The sequence below is a fragment of the Arachis stenosperma genome, chromosome 10, assembly GCF_014773155.1.
Source record: "Arachis stenosperma cultivar V10309 chromosome 10, arast.V10309.gnm1.PFL2, whole genome shotgun sequence".
NCBI classification, from domain to species: Eukaryota; Viridiplantae; Streptophyta; class Magnoliopsida; order Fabales; family Fabaceae; genus Arachis; species Arachis stenosperma.
Window position 1 is genome coordinate 62,946,921 of NC_080386.1, and position 10,005 is coordinate 62,956,925.

Consider the following 10,005-nt stretch of genomic DNA (forward strand, 5'->3'; position numbering starts at 1 on the left):
GTCAAGTTCGAATTCTTCTACCTCCTTCTTCTATTTTTCTTTTCCTCTGACACCTCAAGGAATCTCTACACTGTGACATAGAGGATTCCACATTTTCTTGTTCTCTTCTCTTTCATATGAGCAGGAGCAGAGACAAAGGTATTCTTGTTGAAGCTGACCCTGAACCTGAAAGGACCTTGAAACGGAAGCTAAGAGAAGCTAAGGCACAACTCTCTGTAGAGGACCTAACCGAATTCTTCAAAGAAGAAGAAGACATGGCAGCCGAAAACAACAACAATGCAACAATGCAAGGAAGGTGTTGGGTGACTTACTGCACCTACTCCCAATTTCTATGGGAGAAGCATCTCTATCCCTGCCATTGGAGCAAACAACTTTGAGCTTAAGCCTCAATTAGTTTCTCTAATGCAACAGAATTGCAAGTTCCATGGACTTCCAATGGAAGATCCTCATCAGTTCTTAGCTGAGTTCTTGCAAATCTGTGACACAGTCAAGACTAATGGGGTTGACCCTGAGGTCTACAGACTGATGCTATTCCCTTTTGCTGTAAGAGACAGAGCTAGAATATGGTTGGATTCTCAACCTAAAGAAAGCCTGGACTCTTGGGAAAAGCTAGTCAAAGCCTTCTTGGCAAAGTTCTTTCCACCTCAAAAATGGAGTAAGCTTAGAGTGGAAGTCCAAACCTTCAGACAGAAGGATGGTGAATCCCTCTATGAAGCTTGGGAAAGATACAAACAATTGATCAGAAAATGTCCCTCAGACATGCTTTCTGAATGGAGCATCATAGGTATTTTCTATGATGGTCTCTCTGAACTATCCAAGATGTCCTTGGATAGCTCTGCTGGAGGATCTCTTCATCTGAAGAAGACGCCTACAGAAGCTCAAGAGCTAATTGAAATGGTTGCAAATAACCAATTCATGTACACTTCTGAAAGGAATCCTGTGAACAATGGGACAAGTCAGAAGAAAGGAGTTCTTGAGATTGACACTCTGAATGCCATATTGGCTCAGAACAAAATATTGACTCAACAAGTCAATCTGATTTCTCAAAGTCTGTCTGGAATGCAAAATGCACCTGGTAGTACTAAGGATGCTTTATCTGAGGAAGAAGCTTATGATCCTGAGAACCCTTCAATGGAAGAGGTGAATTACCTAGGAGAACCCTATAGAAACACCTATAATTCTTCATGGAGAAATCACCCAAATTTCTCATGGAAGAATCAAGAGAGACCTCAACAAGGTTTCAACAACAATAATGGTGGAAGAAACAGGTTTAGCAATGGCAAGCCTTTTCCATCATCTTCTCAGCAACAGACAGAGACTTCTAAGTAGAACCCCTCTGACTTAGCAACCATGGTCTCTGATCTAATCAAAACCACTCAAAGTTTCATGACAGAAACAAGATCTTCCATTAGGAATTTGGAAGCACAAGTGGGACAGCTGAGCAAGAAAGTTACTGAACTCCCTCCTAGTACTCTCCCAAGCAATACAGAAGAAAATCCAAAAGGAGAGTGCAAGGCTCTCAATATGGCCGAATATGGAGAGGAAGGGGAGGAAGTGAACGCCACTGAGGAAGACCTCAATGGGCGTGCACTAGCCTCCAATGAGTTCCCTAATGAGGAACCATGGGAATCTGAGGCTCAAAATGAGACCATAGAGATTCCATTGGACTTACTTCTGCCATTCATGAGCTTTGATGAGTATTCTTCCTCTGAAGAGGATGAGTATGTCACTGAAGAGCAAGTTGCTAAATACCTTGGAGCAATCATGAAGCTAAATGACAAGTTATTTGGAAATGAGACTTGGGAGGATGAACCCCCTTTGCTCACCAAAGAACTGGATGACTTGTCTAGGCAGAAATTACCTCAAAAGAGACAAGATCCTGGGAAGTTTTCAATACCTTGTACCATAGGCACCATGACCTTCAAGAAGGCTCTGTGTGACTTAGGGTCAAGTGTGAACCTCATGCCTCTCTCTGTAATGGAGAAGCTAGGGATCTTTGAGGTACAAGCTGCAAGAATCTCACTAGAGATGGCAGACGACTCAAGAAAACAAGCTCATGGACTTGTAGAGAATGTTTTGGTAAAAGTTGAAGACCATTACATCCCTACTGATTTCATAGTCCTAGAGACTGGGAAGTGCATGGATGAATCCATCATCCTTGGCAGACCCTTCCTAGCCACAGCAAAGGCTGTGATTGATGTTGATGGAGGTGAACTGATCATTCAAGTGAATGAAGAATCCTATGTGTTTAAGGCTCAAGGATATCCCTCTATCATCATGGAGAAGAAGCATGAAGAGCTTCTCTCAAATCAGAGACAAACAGAGCCCCCACAGTCAAACTCTAAGTTTGGTGTTGGGAGGCCACAACCAAACTCTAAGTTTGGTGTTGAACCCCCACATTCAAACTCTAAGTTTGGTGTTGGGAGGTTCCAACATTGCTCTGAGTATCTGTGAGGCTCCATGAGAGCCCTCTGTCAAGCTACTGACATTAAAGAAGCGCTTGTTGGGAGGCAACCCAATGACTATATTTTATCTATTTTCTTTTGTTATTTTATGTTTTTCTTGTAGGTTGATGATCATAAGAAGTCACAAAATCAATTGAAAAAGCAAAAACAGAATGAAAAACAGGAAGAAAAACAGCACACCCTGGAGGAAGAACTCACTGGCGTTTAAACGCCAGTGAAGCTAGCAGTTGGGCGTTTAACGCCCAGTCTGGCACCATTCTGGGCGTTTAACGCCAGAAATGGGCACCAGACTGGCGTTAAACGCCAGAAAAGGGCAAGAACCTGGCGTTAAACGCCAGGAATGGGCACCAGCCCGGCGTTTAACGCCAGAAATGGCTCAAAAGGTGATTTTGAGCAACATTTGGTGCAGGGATGACTTTTCCTTGACACCTAAGGATCTGTGGACCCCACAGGATCCCCACCAACCCCACCACCACTCTCTCTCTTCTTCCCCCATTCACCAATCACCTCATTACCTCTTCCCCAAAACCCATTCACCTATCAAATCCCATCTTTCTCTTCACCACTCACATCCATCCTTCATAAAACCCCACCAACCTCACCCTTCAAATTCAAACTACTTTCCCTCCCACTTCCCCCCTACTTGGCCGAATACATAAGCCATCTCCTTCTTCCTCATTTCTTCTTCTTCTACTCTCTTCTTTCTTCTTATTGCTCGAGGACGAGCAAACCTTTTAAGTTTGGTGTGGTAAAAGCGTTGCTTTTTCGTTTTCCATAACCATTTATGGCATCCAAGGCCGGAGAAACCTCTAGAAAGAGGAAAGGGAAGGCAAAAGCTTCCACCTCCGAGTCATGGGAGATGGATAGATTCATCTCAAGGGTGCATCAAGACCACTTCTATGAAGTTGTGGCCTTGAAGAAAGTGATCCCCGAGGTCCCCTTTTCACTCAAAAAGGGTGAATATCCGGAGATTCGCCATGAGATCCGAAGAAGAGGTTGGGAAGTGCTTACCAACCCCATTCAACAAGTCGGAATCTTGATGGTTCAAGAGTTCTATGCCAATGCATGGATCACCAAGAACCATGATCAAAGTGTGAACCCGGATCCAAAGAATTATCTTACTATGGTTCGGGGGAAATACTTGGATTTTAGTCCGGAAAATGTAAGGTTAGCATTCAACTTGCCCATGATGCAAGGAGATGAACATCCTTACACTAGAAGGGTCAACTTTGATCAAAGGTTGGACCAAGTCCTCACAGTCATATGTGAAGAGGGCGCACAATGGAAGAGAGATTCAAGAGGAAAGCCGGTTCAATTGAGAAGGCATGACCTCAAGCCCATGGCTAGAGGATGGTTGGAGTTTATCCAACGTTCAATCATTCCCACTAGCAACCGGTCCGAAGTTACTCTAGACCGGGCCATCATGATTCATAGCATCATGATTGGAGAAGAAGTGGAAGTTCATGAGGTTATAGCCCAAGAACTCTATAAAGTGGCGGACAAGTCTTCCACCTTGGCAAGGCTAGCCTTTCCCCATCTCATTTGTCACCTCTGTTATTCAGTTGGAGTTGACATAGAAGGAGATACCCCCATTGATGAGGACAAGCCCATTACTAAGAAAAGGATGGAGCAAACAAGAGACCCCTCTCATCATGAGATCCCTGACATACCTCAAGGGATGCACTTTCCTCCACAAGACTATTGGGAGCAAGTAAACGCCTCCCTAGGAGAATTGAGTTCCAACATGGGACAACTAAGGGTGGAGCACCAAGAACACTCCATTCTCCTCCATGAAATTAGAGAAGATCAAAGAATCATGAGAGAGGAGCAACAAAGACAAGGATGAGACATTGAGGAGCTCAAGCACTCCATAAGACCTTCAAGAGGAAGAACAAGCCGCCATCACTAAGGTGGACCCGTTCTTTAATTTCCTTGTTCTTTATTCTTCTCTTTTTCGAATTTTATGCTTATGTTTATCTATGTTTGTGTCTTGTGGTCATTAGTGTCTATGCCTTAAAGTTATGAATGTCCTATGAATCCATCACCTTTCTTAAATAAATAATGTTCTTAATTGAAAAAGAAAAGAATTGCATGAATTTTGAATTTTATAACAGTTTAATTATTTTGATGTGGTGGCAACACTTTTTGTTTTCTGAATGTATGCTTGAACAGTGCATATGTCTTTTGAATTTGTGGTTCATGAATGTTGGCTCTTGAAAGAATGATGAAAAAAGGAGACATGTTACTGAGGATCTGAAAAATCATAAAAATGATTCTTGAAGCAAGAAAAAGCAGTGAATACAAAAAAAAAAAAAAGCAAAAGCAAGCGAAAAAAAAAAAGAGAAAAGGGAGAAAAAGAAAACGAAAAAAAGAAGAAAGAAAGAAATAAAGTTGAGATCCAAGGCAATAAGAGTGTGCTTAAGAACCCTGGACACCTCTAATTGGGGACTTTAGCAAAGCTGAGTCACAATCTAAAAAGGTTCACCCAATTATGTGTCTGTGGCATGTATGTATCCAGTGGTAATACTGGAAGACAGAGTGCTTTGGGCCACGGCCAAGACTCAATAAGTAGCTGTGTTCAAGAATCATCATACTTAACTAGGAGAATCAATAATACTATCTGGATTCTGAGTTCCTAAAGAAGCCAATCATTCTGAATTCCAAAGGATAAAGTGAGATGCCAAAACTATTCAGAAGCAAAAAGCTAAAAGCCCCGCTCATCTAATTAATACTGATCTTCATAGATGTTTTTGGAGTTCATTGCATATTCTCTTCTTTTTATCCTATTTGATCTTCAGTTGCTTGGGGACAAGCAACAATTTAAGTTTGGTGTTGTGATGAGCAGATAATTTATATACTTTTTGGCATTGTTTTTAGTATGTTTTTAGTATGATCTAGTTAGTTTTTATTATATTTTTATTAGTTTTTAGTTAAAATTCACCTTTCTGGACTTTACTATGAGTTTGTGTGTTTTTCTGTGATTTCAGGTATTTTCTGACTGAAATTGAGAGATCTGAGCAAAAATCTGATCCAGAGACTAAAAAGGACTGCAGATGCTGTTGGATTCTGACCTCCCTGCACTCGAAGTGGATTTTCTGGAGCTACAGAAGCCCAATTGGCGCGCTCTCAACGGCGTTGGAAAGTCGACATCCTGGGCTTTCTAGCAATATATGATAGTCCATACTTTGCCCAAGATTTGATGGCCCAAACCGGCGTTCAAAGTCACCTACAGAAATTCCAGCGTTAAACGCCGGAACTGGCACCTAAATGGGAGTTAAACGCCCAAACTGGCATAAAAGCTGGCGTTTAACTCCAAGAGGAGTCTCTACACGAAAATTCTTCATTTGCTCAGCCCAAGCACACACCAAGTGGGCCCGGAAGTGGATTTTTATGTCATTTACTCATCTTTGTACACCTTAGGCTACTAGTTTTCTATAAGTAGGACCTTTTACTATTGTATAGAAAGGAATCGGGGTAGCTATCTCTAAGTTTCATGCTATCTTAGATCATTTGGGAGGCTGGCCTCACGGCCATGCCTAGACCTTGTTCTTATGTATTTTCAACGGTGGAGTTTCTACACACCATAGATTAAGGTGTGGAGCTCTGCTGTACCTCGAGTATTAATGCAATTACTATTGTTCTTCTATTCAATTCCGCTTGTTCTTGTTCCAAGATATCACCTGTTCTTCAACTTGATGAATGTGATGATCCGTGACACTCATCATCATTCTCACTTATGAACAAAGTGACTGACAACCACTCTTGTTCTACAAGCATATCAGGCTTAGTGAATATCTCTTGGATTTCTGATTGCACGATGCATAGTTGATCGCCTGACAACCGAGTGCTCGTCTGACAAACGAGCCAGCCATTCCGTGAGATCAGAGTCTTCGTGGTATAGGCAAGAACTGATGGCAGCATTCAAGAGAATCCGGAAGGTCTAACCTTGTCTGTGGTATTCTGAGTAGGATTCAATGACTGAATGACTGTGACGTGCTTCAAACTCCTAGCAGGCGGGGCGTTAGTGACAGACGCAAAAGAATCAATGAATTCTATTACGGCCTGACCGAGAACCAACAGCTGAATTCCGCGTGCTGTGACAGAGCATATGCAATCGTTTTCACTGAGAGGATGGGAGGTAGCCACTGACAACGGTGAAACCCTACACGAGCTTGCCATGGAAAGGAGTAGGAAGGATTGGATGAAGACAGTAGGAAAGCAGAGAGACGGAAGGGAAGGCATCTTCATACACTTATCTGAAGCTCTCACCAATGATATACATAAGTATCTCTATCTTTATCTTTATGCTTTATTCGTTTATCACTATACCCATTTGAGTCTGCCTGACTGAGATTTACAAGGTGACCATAGCTTGCTTCATAGCAACAATCTCCGTGGGATCGACCCTTACTCGCGTAAGGTTTATTACTTGGACGACCCAGTACACTTGCTGGTTAGTTGTGCGAAGTTGTGTTTATGCCATGGTATTGAGCATCAAGTCTTTGGAGCCATTACCGGGGATTATTTGAATATGGACAAAGTAGTGATCACAATTTCGTGCACCAGTGTTCAACTCCAAGATAAGCCTCAGCTCGTGGATAGATCAAGCTCAGCCCAAACACACACCAAGTGGGCCCCGGAAGTGGATTTATGCATCAATTACTTACTTCTGTAAACCTTAGTAGCTAGTCTAGTATAAATAGGATAATTTACTATTGTATTAGAGTCTTTTGACTGTTAAGTCTTTTGATCATTCGGTCTTGTGACCACATGGGTGCTGGCCATTCGGCCATGCCTGGACATTTCACTTGTGTATTTTCAACGGTGGAGTTTCTACACACCATAGATTAAGGGTGTGGAGCTCTGCTGTACCTCAAGTTTTAATGCAATTACTATTATCTTCTATCCAATTCGATTTATTCCTGTTCTAAGATATTCGTTGCACTTCAACTTGATGAATGTGATGATCCGTGACACTCATCATCATTCTCACCTATGAACCCGCGTGATTGACAACCACTTCCGTTATACCTTAGACCGGGCGCATATCTCTTGGATCCCTTAATCAGAATCTTCGTGGTATAAGCTAGAATTGATGGTGGCATTCATGGGAATCTGGAAAGTCTAACCTTGTCTGTGGTATTCCGAGTAGGATTCCGGGATTGAATGACTGTGATGAGCTTCAAACTCATAAAGGCTGGGCGTTAGTGACAGACGCAAAAGAATCACTGGATTCTATTCCAACCTGATTGAGAACCGACAGATGATTAGCCGTGCTATGACAGAGCATATGGACCTTTTTCACTGAGAGGATAGGATGTAGCCATTGACAACGGTGCTGCCCTATATACAGCTTGCCATGGAAAGGAGTAAGAAGGATTGGACGAAAGCAGTAGGAAAGCAGAGATTCAACAGGGACAACCATCTCCATACGCTTATCTGAAATTCCCACCATTAATTTACATAAGTATTTCTATCCTATTTTATTTATCTTTTAATTATCTAATCCAATCACATTTGAATTAGCCTGACTGAGATCTACAAGATGACCATAGCTTGCTTCATACCAACAATCTCTGTGGGATCGACCCTTACTCACGTAAGGTTTATTACTTGGACGACCCAGTACACTTGCTGGTTAGTTGTGCGAAGTTGTGAATTAAATTTTAGACACTATGATATTGAGCACCAATTTATTTGGAGCCATTATCGGGGAATTAATTCCATACAACAATAAAGAGTACGAATCACAATTTCATCCACCATGTGGTAAATAGGATTCTCATCCATTTCTAGGACAACAAAGTCTATGGGGAGGAAGTAGTTCCCAACCTTCACTAACATATTCTCAACCACTCCTAGTGCCTGTTTTTGAGTTTTGTCTGCCAACTTAATGATTACATCTGTGGGTGTTAGCTCATTGATTTGAAGCTTTTTCATGAGGGATAGAGGCATTAGGTTGATACTTGCTCCCAAGTCACAGAGTCCCTTATCAATTATTGTTTCTCTTATGGCACAGGGAATGTGGAAACTCCCTGGATCCTTCTTCTTTGTGGGTGGCCCTGGTTGAATGAGAGCACTGCAATCCTTGTTCATCTTTATTGTTTGTCCACCCTTCAATGGACTCTTTCTGGCTAGTAGCTCATTTATATACTTGATGTAGGAAGGCATTTGCTGAAGGGCCCTAATGAATGGTATATTTACATCAAGAGATGCAAACATGTCGAGGAACCTTGAATACGTTCTCCCTGCTGCACCACCCTTAAGCCTTTGGGGAAAAGGTGCATATGGGTTCAATACCTCCTTCTTCTTTAGCTCTTCCTTGAGTGTGGGTTGGGGTGCATGGCTTCTTTATTCCTGGTTTTCCTTTTGATTATCCTGGAGATGTTCTACTCCATTCATACTCCTCTCATCACTTGTGGTTATCATCTTACATTCTTCCCACCTTACTTTCTTTATTTCTCCCCTTGGATTCTTCTCTGTGTCGCTGGGAAATCCATCAGTGAGTTTAGGAATTTGTTGAGATGGATACCCTACTTGGGACTCCAATCTCTTGATGTTTTCTCCTTGATTTTCGATATTGGCTCGCACTTCTTCCTTAAACACCTTATTGTCTTGGATTTCTCTGAATAGATCTTCAAGTAGAGCCTCAATCTTTGACAGTCTATCTTCTGTTAGTGATGGTGGGTTGAGATTAGGTGGTTGAGAAGGGTGGTTAGGTGGGTGTTGATAGGATCTCTGTGAGGTGTGTTGGTGAGTTGCATTGTTGTTGGAATTGAGGTTGTGGCATCTCTGGTTTTGACCTTGGTCTTGCTGATTTCTCCACCCAAAGTTGGGGTGATTTCTCCATCCAGAATTGTAAGTTTTGGAGTATGGGTCATGGATTTGTCTAGGTGAGTTTCCAACATAGTTGGCTTGTTCCCAATCACCTTCTTCTCCTATATTCTCTCCTTCTTGAGCTGGTGATGAAGTGATGGCTGCTGCAACTTGGTTTTCCTCCACCTTCTTAGTGAGATCTGCTAGCTGCATGGTGATCATCTTATTTTGAGCTAACAATGCATCCATGTGGTTCAGCTCCATTACTCCTCGAGTGTTACTTCTTTCGGAGGCATAGAAGTAGTCATTCTCAGCTACTGTTTCAATGACATCTATGGCTTCTTCAATGGTTTTCTTCTTGGTTAGAGAGCCCCCTGATGAATGATCTACGGCCTTCTTTGACTCATAGGAAAGACCTTCATAGAAAATGTGAAGTTGAACCTATTCATTGAATATATCTGGTGGGCATCTTCTTATTAAGTCCTTGAACCTCTCCCATGCCTCATAGAGAGTCTCACCATCTTGTAGCCTGAAAGTCTGCACCTAAGCTCTCAGCCTGTTGATTCTTTGAGGAGGGTAAAATCTTGCCAAAAATTTATTCACCACATCTTCCCAATTTGTTAAGCTTTCCTTTGGGAAGGATTCAAGCCATTTGGATGCCTTATCCCTCAGTAAAAAAGGAAACAAAAGCAGCCTATAGACATCCGGGTGGACTCTATTAGAC

General features: G+C 42.1%; 1 non-coding gene across 1 annotated transcript; it reads right to left on the minus strand.

Moving 5' to 3' along the window:
• Positions 1–657: 657 nt before the first annotated feature.
• LOC130959698 (small nucleolar RNA R71) lies at positions 658–765 on the minus strand. The gene has a single exon (XR_009078766.1). It is a non-coding gene; the product is annotated as a small nucleolar RNA R71 (small nucleolar RNA).
• Between the last annotated feature and the right edge of the window lie 9,240 nt (positions 766–10,005).